The 21,191-nt window shown below is 50.1% G+C and overlaps 1 protein-coding gene and 1 long non-coding RNA gene across 2 annotated transcripts in view; one reads left to right on the top strand and one right to left on the bottom strand.

Annotated features, from left to right (window-relative positions):
• The window catches only part of NT5DC4 (5'-nucleotidase domain containing 4), a 42,615-nt gene that overhangs the window by 9,547 nt on the left and 11,877 nt on the right, over window positions 1–21,191 (bottom strand).
• On the top strand, window positions 950–19,155 carry LOC116660390. The gene is made up of 3 exons (XR_004315890.1): window positions 950–961; window positions 10,554–10,604; window positions 19,088–19,155. It is a non-coding gene; the product is annotated as an uncharacterized LOC116660390 (long non-coding RNA).

Below are 21,191 nucleotides of genomic sequence, written 5' to 3'. Positions count from 1 at the left end.
CGGGTCACTGCCCACCTACAGAAAGATGTCCCCTTGTGAGTGCGAGTGATTGCCTGTGTATTGAGTGTCATCATAGCTGTGTATTTGAAAGTCACTCTTGGGTCTCCTGTGTTGTAGAGGTTTTTATCGAGATCCCCCCAACCTCCATCCCCAGTGCCCATCTCACTGCTGGTGCCAGTGCTCCTCCAGGCCCTGGGGCTCCCCTCGGGGCCCCATTGGCTAGTCCCCATCCACACTGGCCATTGCCACCAAGACTGAGGAGGCAGTGGTCCCTTCCCTGGCCACCTGCACACTATCAGTGGGGCCCAGCAGCTCCCCTCTCCCTCAAACACTTCAGACAGCACTGACCCAGCCGGCCCCACCCTGGGCCCACATCTCCTCCTCCTCTGAGGGAGGAGTCAGCCTGGACAGCCTCTGGTGTCCCTTCCCTTCCTCAAAAGAGAAAGCAGTAATGATCTAGGAAGAAGAATTCATCTATATTATTCTGTCTCCAGGGCTCAAGCATCCAAGGACTTCAGCCACCTAGAATGCAGGAGAGACACCAGAGTGAAGCAAACATAGGGGTTACAAAGGCAGGAGACTTAATGTGCTTTAAAAATAAAAGAGCATTTAATAAAGAAATAATGAACTTAGGACTCTTGCTTTACGCACAATTCTAACGCACGCGGTTATCGGTCCTCCCGGCCCGAGGCTATTTAAAGAAGCAATTGCTAGAGGTGTGCCAGGAACTATAAAAAGTGGCAGATGACTGGAATCTCAGAGTCAGGAAAAGAAGCACAAAAATGAGTCTCAAAAACCGGAGCAATTGGGACCTTTTTCGTGTAGAGCTGTAAGTAGGCCCCACGGGTACACGATTGCTGATTTTACAACAAAGCACGGTGACTTCCATTCAGACTTTTGACCTGGGTCAGCCAGAAAGATGTATATGATGTGGCCTGGCCTCTCTTAAAAAGGAAGACAAGTTTACGATACATTTTAGGAAATTTTCTCTCTAAAATGGCCAAACTAAATGAAGCTAGGCACTTTTGAAGGGATAAAAATTAGCTGGGGGAAAAAAAAAGATTTCCCTGAAATAGTTCCTTCCTTGGTAATGCCAGGTGAGCAAATGTTAGGATGGAGAGGCAAATGTATGGCGGCTGCAGTAGATGCGTTACCTCATTGGATGGATGGAGGGAAGGATGGATGGATGAGTGGATGGATGGATGAGTGGATGGATGGATGAGTGCATAGATGGATGGAGGGATGGATGGACAATTGGATGGACAGACAGATGGACTATATTTGGTAGCCTTTATTGAGGATGTCAGAGGAGAATCAAGCTTCAGAAACTAGAAGGGTCTCTGGAATCCCTTTCATTCATTATGTGCTTTCTGCTCATCTCAGGGAAGCCTTTTTAAAAGTGCCCTTTCCTAGAGCTTGGCTCCTCTCTGGGTCAGAAACAGAAGCAGGAAGAACACCTGGTTATGGGAAGTCACTAGGCAGTTCCTCAGCTCTCCCACTGGGCATTAACATGGCAATTGTGCAGAAGTATGTCTTGTTTCTCCCGTGCCTGGCACAGGGGGGGATCCAGCACACCTTGCTGTGTGCTGAGGTGGCCACATCCCCACTGGATGTTCAGCTGGCTGGTCTCAGTCCAGGACATCCCTTGCCAGACCCCAGTGCCCCTTGGCTGATGGCAGGTCCAGCTGGGGAGGACCGTGAGCTGTCACAGGTCCCCCTTGGCCCGACCCCTGTGCCATCGGCACACTTGGGGGGCTAGGTGCATTTCAGAGCCACTTCCAGGAGAGGAGATTTGTCTTAGTAACTATAGTGAATCCTTGTGTTGCTTTTCCTGTGTGCCTGGCTTTGTAACAATCCCGAGCGGTAGGCCTACCATTTTTCTGAATTTACAGATGACAAAACTGAATTACCGAAGGTTTAAGCATCTCGCCCACTGTCACAGAAAAAAACGGTAGAGTGGGGACTGAGCCCAGAGGCTGGGCGCTAGCATCTGCACTCTCAACCCCTGGGCGAAACTGCCTCTGCCCAGGAGCCCTCACAAAGCCCCTGGACTTTTCAACAGCATGAAAGACAAAGAAAGGCCAGCGAGATGTTCCAAATTAATGGAGGAGACTTAAGAGACATGACAACTGAATGCAATATCTGCCTTCAGATGTTGAATCAGGGAGGAGGACATAAGCCCAAGGACATTATTAGGTCAACAAATAAGACTAGACTATCAATGGCAGATTAAAGCACTGTCTCGGTGTAATTTGTAAAGTCGATACCATAAGAAAAATCTCCAGTCTTGGAAAACACTGAAGTATTTGATGTAAAGGTCATGACATGTGTAACTTACCTTCAGATGGTTAAGGGGAAAAATTATGCGTTTGTACACACACACACACGTGTGTGTGTGTGTGTGTGTGTGCACATGGCGGGGACAAATGATTAAGCAAATGGAGGAAAATGTTAACAACACGTAAATCTTGGTCAAGAGTGAAAAGATGTTTTCTGAACTATGTTTTATTTTTACAAGTTTTCATAAATTTGAAATCATTTTCAAATTTTAAAAAAATTTCTTTTTTTCATAAGGAGCCCCAAGGCCCCCACCTTAGCACCTGGAGCTCTCACTTCTGCTACCACTTTCTTCTGAGCTCCCAGCCGGGCGCCTCCCAGCCTCCGAGGACCACCCAGCCAGCTTACATGTTGATTCTTATACCCAAGCTGTGTCTGTTTAAAAAGTGTCCAGGCCCAGCAAGTGATGGCTTTGCTCCCCGTGGCTGCCTGATACTCAGAGAGGTGGCCAGACCCGGGGTGCCCAGGGGGTGGGGTACCCCGTCACCATTATTCCAGATCACTACAGCTGGGCCACAGCTTCGCAGGCCTTTAGGGGCCTTTCATTCCCCTGAGTTTGGAGAAACCCTCTCGAGACCACCAGAAACAGCCTGCAGATGGGGGAAGGGGGGTGGCTTCCTCATACTGGGGTGGCTGGTACAGGGGGATTGAGGCGGGGACCAGGGGGGTACATCAGGGAGGCTTTTTAACAGAGGGGAGTCTCTGACCGAGTTCTTCAGGAAACGTAGGATTTGCATTAATTTAAAGGAGAAAGGAACTTCACATAGCTGGCAGGGCACAGAGCAGGCAGGAAACTGGCCTTTCGGGACAGCAGGGGCTGGGAGCTGCCTCCAGGGCAGCAGCGCTGGGAGCCCAGCCCAGTCCTGGCCCCAGAGGTCTCCTCCCCTCTGATGTGGCCACACTGCCAAAGGGCACGTCCTGGGGTGAACAGGGAGGGGCTGTGACTGGAGGGTGGACTCCACTTGCCCTGAAGGGCCGGCACCAGTGGCCCAGATACAATTCTACCCCAGTCCTGCCTCACCCAGGGCAAAGGCCAGGCCCTGAATGGGTGGGGGGCCAGGGAGGGAGAGATTTGGGGTAAGAGGTTAGGAAACTTCCAAGAACCTCTGTCTCCTTCCATCAAAATACTGGAAGTGACTGGGAGTGTGTGTGAGTGACCGTGGGGGTGAGCGTGTACGCTGACCGCCCCCACGGCTGTTCTGACCGCCCTGCAGGAGCACGGCTTCAGGGCAGGGAGGCCAGGGGCCAAGGCTCCCCCAAGGGACACCAATGCAAGGCTTTTTATCTCCTTCAGGGAACACTGGCCCCTGAGGGGAGAGATGAGGCCTCACTGACCCCTAACCTGGGGAACCAGGGGGCTCCCTAGCTCAGCGGCTGCGCAGCTCTGCAGGCCATGGGCCCCAGGGGAGAATCTCAGGATGGCAGGAGGCTGAGAGGCCAGCAGCTGGGAGACAGTGCTGTCCGTCCCGAGGACTCTGTAGTTGGGGGGGAGGGGGGTGGCGCTCCAGTCCGGCAGAGGGTGAGGCCCTGCAGGAAGCTTCGAGGCAGGTCTGGGGCAGGTTGGAAGGGCATATGAGTCCAGCCAGACCCAGTTCCCTCCAACACCTGACAGAGACTCACACCTCCCCTCCCTGCAAACTGGAGAATCCAGAGGGGGCGGGCAGCCACACCCCAGGGGCTGGGCAGGGTGAACCCAGGCCAGAGCAGAGTTCCGGGGCACAGGGAAGCGAGGGAGTCAGAAGTAGGGCATATGTCAGTACTATGTGCAGTATTTTCCTGCACATAAATCGATCCAGTCAGACACCTCACATTCACTAAGTACCCACCTTGTGCCAAGCTTGTGCTACAAACTGGGTTTAACACTATGAAGAAGAGTTATCTGCCTTTAAGCTGCTGTCGGTCCAAGAAGGGAGACAGAGAACACGCCTTCATAGGGAGCAGTGAAAAGAGAAAGCTATGCCCTGAGGACCCCGGGAGGTCAGGGAAGGCTTCCTGGAGGAAGAATCGTCCAGGCAAGGGCCACTCCCAGACTTGCTGAGCAGGAGTCCCACAAGCACGCGGGAGTCACAGCAAACAGGCCTGGCCAGAGTGGGGAGCTGGGATGTCAGCTGAGGGCATGCCGTGGCCAGCCCAGCAAGCCACACGGACAGGCTGGGGCTTTCTCTTGGAGGTGGTGGATCACAGGTGAAGGGACGTAAGAGAAGGGCGACCTGGGCCCGTGTGCCCCAGGGCTGGATCTCCATGACTCAGGGGGGAGGAGGACACATTAGAGGGGTTGGCCGGGGGGCAGAGGCCAGTCTGGCGGCTGGTGCAGGGATGGGGTGCCTCTACCAGCCCTCCAAGGGAGCGATGCTGTCGAGGAAGAGCTGGGGGAAACACTAGGAAATAAACCAGGCCAGCTTGCAAACTGATCGGTGGTGAGGGTGAGGGAGGGGAAGCAGAAGGGACTGAGCCCGTCTATCTCTGCTGAAGGCGCAGTGGGGGCGCCACTCCGGGGGGTCGGGGGGCGTGGAGGGCGGCAGGCACGAAGCATGGAGGACAGGGGATGTCACTCCCACCGGGCTGGAGTGGAGACACATGACCTAGGAATTTCAGCTGCTACTAGAAGATTCCATCACAGACCTGGGGCTCTGGGAGCAGAATTCAGAAGCAGGACAACAGAAGAGTGTGCGCCTCACCCCAAACAGGCCTTTGTAGAGACGGGGCTGCTCTTGGCCTCAGCACCACTGCGGTGAAAACCCAGCCAACCAAACAGCCCGGGGCCCAGCACCCACGTGGCTGCGAGGACCGGAACCAGCAAAGCCAGGGCGACTTTCTGCTTGCGGCAACCTTGGAGGCTCAGGGGCTTCCAGGGACAGCTCTTCACAGGCAGGGGTGGCTTCCTTCGTGCGCCTTCCTGGTGACACCCCAGGTGGACCCCACATTCGCTCTGGGAGGTCCCTCAAAGACCGCAGCTGTGGACCCTCCAAACCCCACAAGGGAGGCCCTCGCAGGTGCCTGATGGAAGCTGGAGGCTGAATTCCAGCGGGATCTGTGCCCGGCAGATTCACAGATGCTCATAGACAGTCTCCCAGTCAGTGCTTCTCGAACTTTAATGTGCACGTGCATCACCCGGGAGTCTGGTTAAAATGCATTTTCTGACTCAGCGTGTCCGAGTCTGCATTTCTAACAAGCGCACTAATCATCACTGGCGTGATGCCCATGGCACCACGTTTCAACGGCACTAGTGGTGCATTGGCTGGCAAGGCCAACTCACCTGGGGAGCTTTACAAGCTCTGATGCGCCGGGCCAGGGCAGGTGGGGGGCACTCAAGCCAAGAAGGGCCACGGCCAGTGCTGAGTGACCCTTCCCCCACCATCTAGAGTCTCAGGCAGCTGGTCCAGGGTGGGACCTGGACATCGGGCTTTGTTTGCTCCCCCGATGATTCTCACTTACAACAAAGTTTCAGAACCTCAACTTTAAAAAGCCATTTGACAAATCCAACCAACACTAGATCTCGTGGGTGAACGCGGATGCTGAGACCCTCACTATCCCAGGCTTTCATCCCTCTGGAAACATCCAGCATCTGTACAGAACTGACTAGGTCCTAAATTCATTTTCTCACTTGCTTCTCATCTCAGCTCTGCAATATAGATATTATTACTATTATTATCATCCTCTTCTCTTTTGAAAAGGATATCAAGGCTGGGCTGGGTTAAGGACTTGCTCTGTAACCCTTGGTCATTCCCTGGGGTCTTCACCTGTCCTTTCACTGCCCCTCCTTGTAAAGGTCCGCCCCCACCACACACAACACCGCTGCCATCTCTGCAGGAAGACTGAGGGCTGGGAGGTGGGTGGGAATTCACTTCCTGCTGCTTTCTCTGCAGTCTGCCCTTGGGTATCAGTCACCACCCCATCCTGGCTTGTGAGGGCAAAGGAGGGAGAGAGTCATCTCCCTTCTAGGGCAATTGGTCCCTGTTGCCCTGGCCCATTAGGCAGATGCAGGGCAGGGGTGAGAACAGAGATGCCCAGCAATTGCCAGGAGTTCAGCTCAAAGCAGACAGGAGTGGAGGGCAGGGAGAAGGGGGTCACATCCCAGTGTTTTGTTGTCTGGCAAATCCTCTCCAATCCTGGCCAGGCCCCACGTCTCTCATTGAATCAGACAGGACCTGTAGAGAGGACGGGACCCTGGCCACCTTCCTAGAATGCCCACCCCTCCCCAACACAGTGTTGTGTCATCATCCACTGCCCCAAGGAAGTGAGGCTTCCCTTCAGAAAACCACCTGGTGTGTGCCCATCGCGTCGTTAGAATGTCCGTTTCCTTTGAACCATCCCATTCCGAGAATCCATCCTTAAAGAATACAAAAAATTAGAAAAAGTAAATACAAGACGAGGATTCATGAAAAAGCAGAGAACCCTTCAACGTCCAATTAGAGAAAAGTGCCCCTGTTACTTTTAAACGATGACACCAACTTTGCTAACGGTGGTTAAGATGAACTCCAAACCTGTGAATACATTTTTCCCATGTTGTGGGAAGGAAAAACAAACAGAACACAAAATTATGTTTGCACAAGCATGTCAACCACTGACACAATGCCTGCAAGGAGGAAATAACTCTGGTGACTCACCCGGGGGTCTGGGTAAAATGCAGGATTGCATGTAACTTCTCATCTTCAACATTTAAATTGTCTGGCATGTGGTTCAAGAATGAAATTTCAAGGACGTAAAATGACACAGAAACTTCAAGAAGTGTCTATGTTAGACCGGGACACTGTGCTGTACCCCAGAGACTGACACGTTGTAATTGACTGTATTTCCATTTTAAAAAAATTATTTTTAAAAGGAAATATTTATGCTAAATGAAAATAGCAGAACACAAAATGATACATACATGAAGATTCTTTTTTTTTTTTTTTTTGAGTAATTTTTTTTTTCTTTTTCTTTTTTGCATTTCCTGAGCACCTGCCCTGAGCCGGAACGGAGCACTGGGGGTGAGCCCATCCCCCACCCCCCACCGCACAAGCCAGCACCTGGCACCATGTCCTGAGCACAGCAGGGAGATGCCCCGACATCCAGAGGTGCCAGCCAGAGGGACAGGAGAGCACCTCTGTTGCGGGGGAGGGCAGTTCCAGGAGAAGGGGATGCCCACCAGCCTCTTTCAAAAAGTGAACAGGAGCTCCCCAGGCAGAGCACGGAAGGACTTCCTGGCAGAGCAACTGCAGGTATGAAAGGGAGAAGGGGTGTAATGAGCCCATAACTGTTCCCGGGGGTGGGGAAGGGGAGCAAGGCCAGACTAGGAAAAGCTCCAGTGTCCTACTGAAGACCTTGACCTTGAGCCTGTAGGTGGTGGGGCGCCCTGGCAGTGTTTTGAGCAGGAGGAGGATGTGATCCACCTTATGTTAAAGCTGCCTCTGGTGTCGGTGCAGGGGAGGGCTGGCCAGCTAGGACGAGGTGGGCTGCAGGAGAAGCTACTGCAATGGCCCAGTGCCTGCTTCAGATGGGAAGAGGGCGGGGAGGGCTGGCCCGAGCTGCTGGGTTAATCAGGAGCTGGAGACTGGAGGGCATCCTGGAGAGGAGTGAGGCTGAGATGCTGAGGACCCCGGGGAGCAGGTGGCCACACCCAGAGATGCCAGCAGGAAGGAAAGGGGAGAGCACAGGCCCCACCCACGAGATGGGGACAGAGCTCTGACTCCACCAGCCCTGACCTGAAACCCCTGGGACCAGACATATTTGAGAACTCAATAATTTCCGGGAGTGGTTAAGACAGGATTTGCTGCATTCGTGCATGATCACCCGTGGTGGAGTCTAGGGCAACAGCCCATAATCAAACCCACTGACATTCCCGCAGCCAGCACATGAATATTCATTCACACGAAGTCCGGAAAGACAGTAGACAACCTCACGTCAGGGCCGATCAGGGCTGCCACCGAAAGAGTCTGAAATCCTTTGGGTTTGGGGATCTGGGACTGAGGATGAGGGATGTCTCATCAGCATCCGTGGTAGCCGAAGACCCAGCAAGCAGCAGGAGGGTTACCCAGGGAGGCGGGAGCAGACGAGAGCTGAGGACAGAGGCCTGGGGACAACCACGGAGGGACAGAGCACGAGAGGACCCGCTAAGGAGCCTGAGAGGGAGCTGCCAGATTTGCAGGGGACATGTAGAAGGAGAGGCTGTCCCTGCAACCCTGGGAGGAAAGAGGGAGCCGTGAGCAGGGACGGCACTGCAGAAAGCCAAGTCAGAGAAACCCAAGGTCACAGGAGACCTGGACCCGTGGGACATCAGTGACAAGACTAGGTGGCAGACAAGTGGGGGCAGAGGGCAGGGAGGTGGGAGCAGCAGCGCGCGAAGCTGCTGCCCCACCCCCATCCCACAGGAGCCTTGGCCAAAAAAGCAATGAGACTGGGCTACAGAGCCAGACTGGGGAAAAAAAGTGGGTTAAAAGACACAACAATCCCAAGCTGGAAACAACCAAAATGTCCATCAGGACCAGAATGGATAAATAGACAGTGACTTATCCACCCAACGGAATTAGAAGAATAAACTACATTCCCCACAGTAACATGGGTGAATCTCACAGACGTAACGCTGAGGGTAAGAATTCACGTACTGAGTGAAGGAAGCCAAGAAAGAGAAAGAAAAATACCTCATGATATCACTTACATATGGAATCTAAAATTTAAAAAAGGGGGGAGGAGGGGACACAAATGAACTTATTTACAAAACAGAGACAGACTCACAGACGTAGAGAACAAACATGGTTACCAAGGGGAAAGGGGGTGGGAAGGGGAAAAGTGGGTGTTTGGGATATGTGGGTACTAACTACCCTGAGTAAAATAGATAAACAACAAGGTCCTACTGTACAGCACAGGGAGCTATATTCAGTATCTTGTAACGGCCTGTAACGAAAAAGAATATACAAATGTGTAACTGAATCACTATGCTGTACGCCAGAAATTAACACAACATTGTAAAGTGACTATACTGCAGTTAAAAAAAAAAACCTAAATAAATGTGATCTATGTTACAAAAAATAAAACATAAAAGCTAAAAAACAAAGAACTCACGTACTTCACTGTATGTACTTTGTACCTCAAGAAAAAAGATTCAGGATGACGGAATTTAAGGTTCCCGACTGCAGCCATCTGGAGGAGGCAAGGCCTTGCGGGCTGAGGCAGAACCAGATCGAAGGGAGGCTGACGGAGTCGGGAAGGGGAGGCAACCGTGGCCCCGTGGCCATCAAAGTCACTCAGCAGTGTCCACGCGTGATTGTGAAACAGCTATGGGGGAGGGTAAAGCTCAAGTGGTGGAGAGCATGCTTAGCATGCACGAGGTCCTGGGTTCGATCCCCGGTACCTCGTCAAAAAATAAATAAACCTAATTACCTCCCCCCCAAAAAAGAAACAGCTACAAGAACTATTTTTGAAAGTGGGTGTGCTGTACCAGCTTATTCACAGGCCCTGTTCCAGAGAGGCTGCCAGTCCCAGCCGTCCTTTCCCTGTTTGTCCTCAGTCCTGGCCCTTCCTCTGGGCAACAATGTGGACCCCCGGACTCCCCCTACACAAACACACACACACGCACACCCTGACAAGGACCAAACCTGGATAAAGGCTTTAGTGAGAGCAGGTGAGAGGAGGGGCCCTGGCTGGCCCACCGACGCCTGAGGCCCTGCTCAGGCTCAGCCTGGTTGTACTCGGCTCCCTTCCTTTGGTTTGAGCTCCTCCCTCGGGGACCTCCGGCTCTCACGCACATGAGACGTGCCCCATCCGATCCCCAGCCACTCCAGGGGCTCCATGTTTGTGACACAGGACAGACAGACCAGGAAGGCCACAGGGGACAATGAACAACAGTTGCCTGGCATCTCATTTTGCTGAGTGACTCTATGAGATCACTTATATGTGGAACCTGAAAAAATACAACAGACTAATGAACACATAACAAAAAAGAAACAGACTCACAGATGCAGCGAACAAACTAGTGGTTACCAGTCGGCAGAGCGGGGAGGGCAATAGAGGGTCCGGGATGTCCGAGTTATTGGGTGTAAGACAGGCTACAAGGATGTATTGCACAGCATGGGGTATAAAGCCAATATTTTGTAATAACGGTAAATGGAGTATCAAAACTTATATTAAAAATAGATATGTTGTAAAACAAGTAAGTTAAAAAAGAATAATAATAACCAAAAAATAGCTGCCTGGCATGGTCACTATTGTCATCCAAGATTACTCTCAAAAATGGTGAGGCGAGGGAGGGTATAGCTCAAGCGGTAGAGCGCATGCTTAGCAAGCACGGGGTCCTGGGTTTGATCCCCGGTACTGCATCTATAAATAAATAAATAAATAAATAAATAAATAAATAAATAAATAAATAAATAAATAAATAAATAAATAAAAAAAACCTAATTACCTCCTTCTGCCAAAAAAAAAAAAAGATTTAAAAAAATGGTTAGAATGTTTACTTCATGAGTCTCAATTTGCTCTTTAATAAAATAGCTGGGCCTAAAATAAATTTTTAAGGAAGATACATTAGAGAGGCATCAGGGCGACAGTTCATAAGTTTCTCAAATTCAGACTAAGCAAGCGGAAGTGCAGGGCGCGCCTGTGAGTGTCCCACCGGGCTGCGTCCCCGGGGTTCGGGGCAGCACAAGCTAAGCCCTGTGCAAAGATTCTAGGTCGCAGGAGAGTGACCTAATTAAACACACAGGCTTATTCTTAGACAAGGAGCCCCAATTAAGGCCCCTGGGCAGCCGCAGCACAAAGGCGCAGCCCTAGAAGTGACCGGAATAATTCTTATTTTTAAAAAGCAGTTACTTACTTCTGATTATGAAAGTAGCACAGATTCATCGTAGCACGTTTGGAAAATACAGAAAGCACAGAAAAGAAAACGCTACCCGTAGATAACCACTATTTTTGCTTCTTTCCTCATGGTCTTTTTTTAACACACGTTTCCATGTTTGACACTTGGGGGAAATGTTTGCTTGCGTAATGTAAGGGGGAAGAGATCCAAAATTATAAGCAGCCTGATCCCAAATTTGTTAGGGTTGGCATATGGGTCTAGTTCTGTATCCCATTTCTTTCACTCAGTGTTAAAACACAAACATCTCCTCCATCTCATTAAATATTCAGCTACTTGATTTTTAATGACCGGACGGTAACCATCATTTAGAATAACATATACACTCTCCCCCTGCAACGGGGCATGTTTCCAGTTTTTCAAATAACTCTACAGTGGAGCTCCCTGTCTACCTCTGATTTTTTTTCTTGGGCTAGATTTACAGAAGCAAAAATTATGTAGGACTCTTGTTATATGTGAGCTTTCTGAACGTGCGAAGCAATTGGCAACGCTTTGAGTAAAGTAGGAGGTATGCTAGTGCCCTCGGCACATCCTGATTCCTGTCGTAACAACCGGGAGTCCTTGATCCCCTGGTGGCGGATCCAGACCCAACACAGATGCCAGTGCTAGCAGGCGCCAGGTCCTCAGAGCCACCTGGGACTGCGTGACTAAGCACAGCCATGGCATTAGTCAGCTTTCACTAGGTGAGGCTGCTGTAACAAATAGCCCTAGGATTTTAGGGGCTTACAACAGGGAAGCTTTGTCTCTCACACACATTATTCAGAAGATGTGAATCTGCTGTGGCTTTATTCCAGATGCCTTCTTGTTCTGGGACCCAGGCTGAAGGAGAAACCCCTGTCTCGGTTCTCATGGCTAAGGACCAAGAGACAAAGCAGAAGCCCACCCTGGCTTTTAACGCTCTGACATGGACATGACAGGAAGGACCCCACTATTTCCGTTGGTCCAGGGAGGTGATGTGGCCAAGTCTAATGCCAGGGAGGGGAGGCACCGCAGGTCACATCCGGGCGTGCAGAATGCCCTACCGAGTGGACAGACAGTAACTGGGAGCAAGACGGTAACGGGACAGACAATAACAGCGGCGAGCTCTCCGAAACAACGGCTGGTGTCTGTCGTCGCATCCTGGGACTGAACCTGACGTCAGCAACGTTTGGCAACCGGAATCCCCCTCACGGTGGAAACCCCCATGACCCCAAATGCTTCCCCCGTGATGAAGGGGGTCGCCTAGGTTTGCCTTTCATGCAAATACAAGCAAATACGTATGTGTTTCTGTGTGTGTGTGTTTATGTACATATATTTATTAAAATAGTAAAGATGTATTGTTAAATTCTAAAAAATTAAAAGAAAAGCCTTATGTGCAGGCTACTATTTCTTTTACAAAGGGGGAGACTACAGACACATAATACATACAATGCACGCTTATACACGCCTAAAACAGTTCCCAAAAGTCAGTAAGAAGCTGGTAACAGTGGTTATTTAAGGAAAGTGAACTCTAAGGGACTGAGGGTGAGAGGGAGGTTTTTCACTCTATGCCCTTTTTCACAGTTTGAATTTTTTTTCCTGTGTTTATATTACCTCCCTCCTCCAATTCTTTTTAATTAAAAAAATTTTAAATGTCCTCTCTCACTCTGCTCTCACATCACACAGTCTCTCTGTCTATGTTTCCTTTGTCGTTCCCACGCTGGGACGTGCCCTGATTCCCATGCCTCGCGCCTTAGAAAGCAGGGTTTCCAGAAAGCCCTGGAAAACCCAGGAGGAGCAAATGGCAGCGGCTCACGCTCCATCAAGTCCTGCTAGGTAAGCCCCATCGAGGAAGGTGAGCTCAAACCTTCGGGCTCCTTCTCTTGCATGGGTCAGGAGTCTTGCTCCTGTGAGGGAGGTGGGGAGACGGAGGGAAGGCAGTAACGTGTGAGAAGGAAGCTCGTGGTGCCCCCAGGACAGGGCTCTCTAAAGACGGGGCTGCCTCCTGTGCCACCAGCTGCCGAGACCCCTGCTCTGTCTTCCTCACATCCCCACATCTGCTTCTAATCTTCAGAAAAGCCTCCTGTACCCCACATGCATGGAACAGGCCAGCACCCCCTGGGAACAGGAGCTGGAGGCAGAGAAAAGGTGAGAACATAAAATCCCCAGGGAAACAGCAGGGATCCTGGGGAGTACTTCAAATTTCTAGAAGGCATGGAATTTAGAGTCCAAATCAAGCCTGTGTCTAGCAAAGCCTGGAGCCCACAATGATGACTGGGTTACAGATGCCAAGGTGCTGAATGTCAAATGTCCCTGCATGGATGGTGATGGTGAGGCAGGTTGTGCCATTGGGAACTGGCTGCTGACACTGTCAGGGAAGCGGGAGAAGCTGGGCAGGTAGAGGCCCTGGGGAGTTGGGGAAGGGGGTTTCTGTGATCACTGTGGTTGCCTCCCTGAAGAAGCCAGAGGTCAAGTTCAGGCTTGCTGTTCTTTAGCAACAGAGCCAAGATGGGCAAACTCAGCAAAACAAAAAACAACAAAAAAGGCATTGATGAGAAGGTGGGATCACAGAAGGAAGCAGCAGAAACTAAAGTCAGACAGGCAGGAGTAAGGGTAGCTGTGGGAACCCAGGGAGCAAGAACTGAGCCAACGACACCTGTCAGGATGCCTCAGGCGTGGGTCAGCACCAGCCGCATTTCTCTGGTTCTAGCCTCGCACACATGAGTCAAAGTGCAGGAGAGACGGTCTCATTGGCCCTGATGGAGTCCCATGACCTCATACCCTGGCTAGCGGGGGTTGCTTTCCTAGAAGCCACCTGACCTTGGACACGCATATCCCCAGAAGGAAGTAGGGCTGTTGCATCCAGAAGGAAAACTGAGCGCTGAGAGGCCAGGCAACCAAAAATCTTCATCCCAGTCTGAGAGTGGAAGGGCCAACCTCTGCATCTATCCCTAAAATTAAGACTTTGAATTGCTCAGTGTCTATACAAACATCCAAACGATATTGTGCCCAATTGCCAAACAAGCCCCAAGCACCTCCTCTGATTTAGCCTTTCCATCGAGTCTCACAGCTCCGGGTAATGGCAGCCGCTCACAGTGGAGCATGAAACAGAAAGCTCCGTGCACACCGTTACTGTCTGGGTTGTGACATTTCTCACTCGATTTCCTGCCAAGCCTCGCGCAGGTTTCTACAGCCACCCACAAGGCGTATGCAGCACTCGCTGGAAGCAGCCCCTGGGAGGCCCACCCTGCCCACTGTAACTTGACACCCCGGGCTGCGAAGGGCTAGAATTTGTCCCCAGCTGGACTTAGCCGTGTCCCTCCTTACACAGGGGAGTGATACACCACCCGAAGACGCAGCCAAGTTTGAATTCCCAAAGACTGACGACAACTCAGTCTCCATCAGGAAATGACATGAAATTAACCAGGGTTCATTCACCATTCAGCCACCAGAAAGCCTCAGGGGGTCCTCTGTCTGTACGGAAATGGAATGATCTCAAGCTATGCTCTTAGAAGCAAGGTGCCCAACATCGTGCAGAGGACGGCATCGCTTTGCAGAAAAAGCGCAGGAACAAAATTATAGAAGTATAAGCATTCGGCGTTTCCCCGGCACCCCCTACGGAAGCAGGGAGCCCCGCAAGGCAGTAGAAGAGGGAGGAGCCAGACGGCGAGTCAAGGAGACAGTCTGGATTACCTGCAATACTACTGCATTGAGTTTTCAAGGCGTTTTGCAGGGTAGTATTGTAAAAGGCAATTTTCATTCCTTTGGGCCCATCCAGCGCCTGAACCTCTATGTTAAGGGAAGCCCCTCTTGAGCAGGCAGAATCCCCTTCACAGTAGAAGCTGAAGATGCCAGAAGCTCGTTTTCTCAGTTTGCCTCGCAGGTGGGGTACAGACACAGGGCTCCACCGATCAGACAGACTCAGCCAGGGTTTGAATCAGAAACTACGAACGGAAGCAGCCGTCGTGGCGGGACGTTCAGTCTCCAGGATGGCAGGTGCAGCCAGGGTCCAGAGCGGGCATTGCGGTGTTGGCAGCTGCAGCCCCCAGCACCTTTGACACAGTATTTTTACCAGAATTCTGGGACATGATTTCGGGGTTGGTCACATCTGCAGAGCCTCCTAGCTGTGACTTATCCTGAGATTATGTGAGCAACCAATACTGCCTAACAGAAAACAGTGATTTCTGTTGCTTACAGCCAAGAATCCTGACTGAGACCCATGCACATGTGCTGTGTAGCTCTCTCCTCAGTGCTCTCAAGAGACCTTCAGTAAAGACCTAGACTATTTTCAAGGGTGAAGCTAGGAGGAGGGTGTAGCTCAGTGGTAGAGACCATGCTTAACATGCACGAGGTCCTGGGTTCAATCCCCACTCCCTCCTTTAAAAAGTAAACAAACAAACTTAATTACCGTCCCCCTAAAAATGAATAAATCAAATTTTCAAAAAGTGAAGCCAGATTTGTGTTTCTTGTGGACAGATCACTGTGCTAAGGCAAGGACACGGAGGCCGGCTTTATTTGGGTTACGTACAACATGCACGTTGGACGTTGTAACTGCTGGGAGAAGATTCTCATCAACTTGTTCTCGGTGGCTGCCCTGAGAAATGAGACTGACTTTTTCTCCTCATTTTACATTCTTCTGTACTGTTTGAATCTTTACAACATGCACGTTGGACGTTGTAACTGCTGGGAGAAGATTCTCATCAACTTGTTCTCGGTGGCTGCCCTGAGAAATGAGACTGACTTTTTCTCCTCATTTTACATTCTTCTGTACTGTTTGAATCTTTTTTTAAACCATATTCATATATTATTTTTAAATTTTTTTAAGTTTAAAATAATTATTTAAGAAAAAATGTGATACATCTACAAATATATCAGAATGTCTATGCAAGAGAAAAGATAAAGTAAAATATGCATTCTGGCAAAAAGCATAGCCTTTTGAGAAAGCAGGTGGCCTGGTAGTCTGCTAAAGTCGCTGGGAATCTTAATTTGGTAGGCTGTCAGAACTACACATTGATTTTTTTTTAGTTTTTTAACTTGGCATCTCTTGATCCAAATTATGTTACTTGTGCGAGAAATGGTTATTTCTAACACAATCTTAAGCATCAGAGGAATTGCTCTGCTCTGCAGCAGACTCAAAGCAAAGGGGGTGGGGGCAGGGAGGGGGAGAAAAGGCCCAGGTTTGCAGGAAGAGTTAGGAGATAAAAATCCAACACAAAGAAGTAGCCCAAACGGTCACTCTCATTGGGTGGGGGCGCTGAATACCCCATCTGTTGCAAAGTCACAAACAAGAGACCAATTAAAAATTGCGGGTATACTCATACAATGGAATATTGCTCAGCTACAAACATGAAAACGCTGCTGATTCCCACAGCAATGTACAAGAATCTCACAGACATCATTTTAGTGAAAAAGACACAAAAGAATACAAGCTGCTTGATGAAATTCACATGAAATTCAAGAAAAGGCAACACTACGGTGACTGAAAGCAGGAGCGGGAGAGACTGACCGCCAGTGGGCAAGAGGGAGTTTTGGGGGCTGATGGGAATTTTCTCTCACTTGATTATACGATGTTTACACTGGTAGGTACATTTGTCAAAACTCATCATACTGGAGCCATAAAATGGGTACATTTTATTTGATGGAGAAGTTAGGGTTCAGGTTCAATAAAGTTGATTTTTTTTAAATAGGGGGGAGTTTTGAGTGAGACCCTGATATGCTGGGTTACACTTACAGTTACAGTTACTCCACTGTGCGTGCTTGGTGCTACTGATGAATGAATGGTGGAGGACTGTGAGCCCCAGTGCCGCCCATTTGGATTCAGGCCATGACTAGACGGAAGCCAGGTTTTCAAGCATCAGAGAAAAGAGCAAACCGGGCCTCTATCCATCCCTCCTCATCCTTGGCCCAGGCACCAAGGGATCCCCGGCACAGGTGAGCAGTTGGAGTAACTCTCCTCTTCCTGCCCTCCCTGCAGGAAAGGAGGGTGAGACATTCTCCAGACCATCACTCTGAGCAGGGCCTCCTGCTCAGCCTAGAGCTTTGGCCAACCCTGAGCTCAGGACATCTTCATCAGGAAAGCACCAGGTGTGCGGGTTGGCTGAAGCCTCCGTTTTATTTTCAAGATTTGGCGTTCGTCCCAACAGGGAAATAGATGAGCAACATTGTGAAGAGCAGACCCGAGAAAGTAATGACCGTGACGGCCACAGTCAGCCCCAGGTTTCTATCTCATGGGATGCCCCACCCAGTAACTGCCTAGGCTGCCAGCTTGACCTTGCTCTGGGGTTGGGAGAGGGGCCAAGGGTGCCGCTGGACCTTGCCCTCAGTCCACTCACTCTTCTCTCTGGGGCGGGAATCCTGCACCCAGTCCCTATACACCCTTGATTACCCAGCCCTGGGATGAGAAGCAGGGCTGCCCAGCAGGAACTGTCATTAACACCTGACTCCAAAAAGCAGGCAGGCTGTGAGGGAGACCTTCCTTACCCTGACTGTAGAAAGAGGAGAGTTAAAAGAGAGCTATTACAGCAAGTTCCAGCTCCAGCCCGCATCCAGCAGCTCATAGTGGATTTGTGTATGTCAGAATGAGAAGGGGAACAGCCCTGCAGCTTCCGCCCATACCGGGACCCAGCCCACCCCCAGCAGGCCGATAACAGCTCCGAGACACCTTGGACCCTCAGCTAGCTGCCCTGGGATCCAGCCCCACTCACTAGTGAGCTAACATCAGTTTGGGGACACCCCAGAACCTGCAGCCAGCACTGTCAGGAGCTGGTTCTGCCCACCAGCAGATCAATACTAGATCTGGGAACCCTGGCCCCAAAACTACCCACTCCAGAACCCAGCTCTGCCCACCAGTGGCCCAGCACGAGACCCGGTACCCCTGAAGCCTTGCAACCACCAACCAATGGCAGACAGCCTCTGCACAAGGCAGGGCCTGGCAACCAACCAGACTGGAGGCCGCCACACCTACCAGACCCTCCACACAGTCAACCCACCACAACAGAAGGACCAACACAGACCAAATAGGGGTACCCCTAGAGCACATGGCTCTGGGCACCAGAGGGGAGCACACTGTTGGGACACACAGGACATCTCATACAAAAGGCCACTTCAAGGTTAGGAAACATGCCCAGCCTACCAGATACATACAAATAAAAACAGCAAGTTAGGTAAAATGAGGCAACAGAGGAATATCTTCCAAACAAGGGAACAGGCTAAAACCCCAGAAGAAGAGCTAAGTGACTTGGAGGTACAGTCTACCCTATGGAGAGTTCAAAGTAGTGATCATGAAGAGGTTCAAAGAACTCCAGAGAAGACCGGATAACAAGAGTGAGCAGCTAAGAGGGGGAGGGGATCACTCAAGTGGTAGAGCACACAGCTAACACGGATGAGGTCCTGGGTTCAATCCCCAGGTCCTCCTCCAAACATAAACAAACAAATAAACCTAACTACCTACCCACCCCCTGCCAAAAAAGGAGACAAGGTGAGAAGTTAGAAGTTTTCAACAGAGAAAACATAAAGAAGAACCAAACAGAAATGAAGAATATAGTAACTGAAATGAAAAATACTCTAGAAGGAATCAACAGTCAGTAGTTTAATGCTATAGAGGAACAGATCAGTGAGCTAGAAGACAGAGTAGCAGACAGTGATAGTGAACTGAAAAATGAAAAGAAATGAGAATAGTTTAAGAGACCTCTGGGCCAGCATCAAGCATACTAGCATTTGCATCACAGGGGTCCCAGAAGGAGAAAATAGAAAAGGGCAGAGAACACATTTGAAGATGTAATAGCTGAAAACTTCCCTAACCTGAAAGAGGAGATGGGCATCCAGGTCTAGGAAGCACAGAGAATCCCAAATAGGATCAACCCAAAGAAGACCACACCAAGACACACTGTAATTAAAATGGCAGAAAATTTAAGATAGTGGGGAGTGTATAACTCAAATGTAGAGCCCATGCTTAACGTACACAAGGTCCTGGGTTCAATCCCCAGTACCTCCTCTAAAAATAAATAAGTAAACCTAATTACCACCCCCTCAAATTTTTGTTTTTAATTTAAGATAAAGAGAGTCATAAAAGCAAAAGGGAAAAGCAACTAGTTACATACAAGAGAATTCCCATACGGCTGTCAGCTGACTTCTGAGTAGAAACTCTGCAGGCCAGAAGGGAGTGGCCGGCTTGTTGGATACACACTGTTCCCCATATTGGAGGCCTTCCCCTACTGTTCCTGGGCCCCGTGCTGACCTCCAGGGAGCTGTCCCCATGCCAGGGTCCTCCTGTCCAGCTGGGGTCTCAGGCTGTCTTCCCCTGAGTGTAGCCAACCGAGAGACTACTCCATGTGACCCAGCCAGGGATGCTGGGGACACACTGCCCTGCAGGGGCAGAACCACGCCACCCTGGGCAGATGCACACTTTATCACTACAGTAGTCATATGATCATTGCTGTTTTTATGGGTGCCTTCTCTTCTTTCTACTGGGCATTTTAAACCTCCCTGGAGGGACCAAGCCTCATCAAAATTTGAAATGCTGTGCACAGATGAACACCGCAGATCATGGGAGACTGGCCCATGGGTCCTCGAAATGGTCTCCGGGAATCTGTTGTCTGGGCAGCTTATCTGGGAGACCTACCCGGCCAAGACCCACAGCCCAGGCCGTTCTGTCGCTGAGAGATAACTTGACCTGTCTCCCCGAGCCCTCACATCCTGCTCCCGACTCTGAACCTCCCTGCACTATCTGGTGTTTCACCGCACTAGACCTGAGTTGGTTCTGTCTCCCTACTTGTCTTTGAGCTCCAACAAGGCCAGGCTGTGTCTCGGGCCGTGGAGGAGGGTGGGGTGTAAAGGGAGGACCACTGAGGGGGACAGGGAAGGCTTGAGACCCTGTCCCTGCTCTGCGAGGTATGCTGTAGACCCTCCAAGCCTTTCTTTTCCCACCTGGATAAGGGGAGGAATAGTCCCTGCCTACTTTGTAGCCAGTAGCCACGTGTGGCAGGTGAGAACTTGAAGTGTGCCTCGTCTGAATGGAGATGTGCTCCAAGTGTAACATACACACCAGACAGCAAAGCTTAATACCAGAAATAAACATAAAATCTCTCAATAATGTTTATATTCATTACCTGTTGAAATAATATTTTGATATATTGGGTTAAATAAAAAAATCATTAAAATTACTTTCACCTGTGTCTTTTTACTTTTTAAAATGTGGCCACTGGAAAAATGACAATTACATACGGGCTCGAATTATACATCCATCGGAGAGCGCTAGCGGAGAAAACCAAGGCGGCATGGAAAAGAGCTATTCGAATGGACAGAGTCATAACAGCTCTGCTTCCTCTGTTCCCCACTTCTCCCTGAACCCTGAAGAATGCGGGCTTGAAAAAATCCCAAACATAAAAGTCTTGGAATATTTCAGCTGAAAGTGTCGGCGAGTCCAGACCTCCCCACCCCACCCAGTGCAGATAAAGAAATTGAGACTTGGAGCAAATGAATAGATACCCTGATGATCAGCCAGCAGGATGATTCCTTCCCCAGGAGTTTAGGGACTTTTCTGTCCCAGTATCCATTTTTAAATATCTTTTTTAAAATTAGCTTTTATTTTGATAAAACTGCTCTTATTTCTGTCACTCATGGAGTCTTTCTCCCTGTCTCTGCCCGGGTCTCCTCAGTGACCTGGTAACAAGGGAGCTCTAGGTTCCCAGTACATACAAAGGCCCTGGGGTCGGCAGAGGCCAGTTCAAACAGCCCTGGACAGGAAAACACCAAGCCCAAGTGTCGTTATTCTCCCTGGACTTCAGCTTGCTGGGCTGTAAAATGGGCCTTTCTTTACCTTGTGTTTACCTTGGGGCAAAGGCCCAATGAGGGAAGAGCCCTACATGTAAGTTTTTTTGTAGGTTAATTACCTGTTGGAAACTTGTGAGTCCCACATGCTATTATTAATGGATAAGATGAATGAGCAAATGTTTGAGCATAAATCCTTACAGGGCTTGTTAGCCGGCAGCAGCAGCTGCAAACTAGAGGCATCTGAGAGTCTGAGTTCATCCAGCCCACGTTTTAGAGGAGAGAAGACTGAGGCCGCAGG

Source organism: Camelus ferus, chromosome 28, assembly GCF_009834535.1.
Source record: "Camelus ferus isolate YT-003-E chromosome 28, BCGSAC_Cfer_1.0, whole genome shotgun sequence".
Lineage (NCBI taxonomy): Eukaryota > Metazoa > Chordata > Mammalia > Artiodactyla > Camelidae > Camelus > Camelus ferus.
The sequence above is the reverse complement of the archived record's forward strand: the minus strand, read 5'-3'. Positions and strand labels throughout refer to the sequence as shown.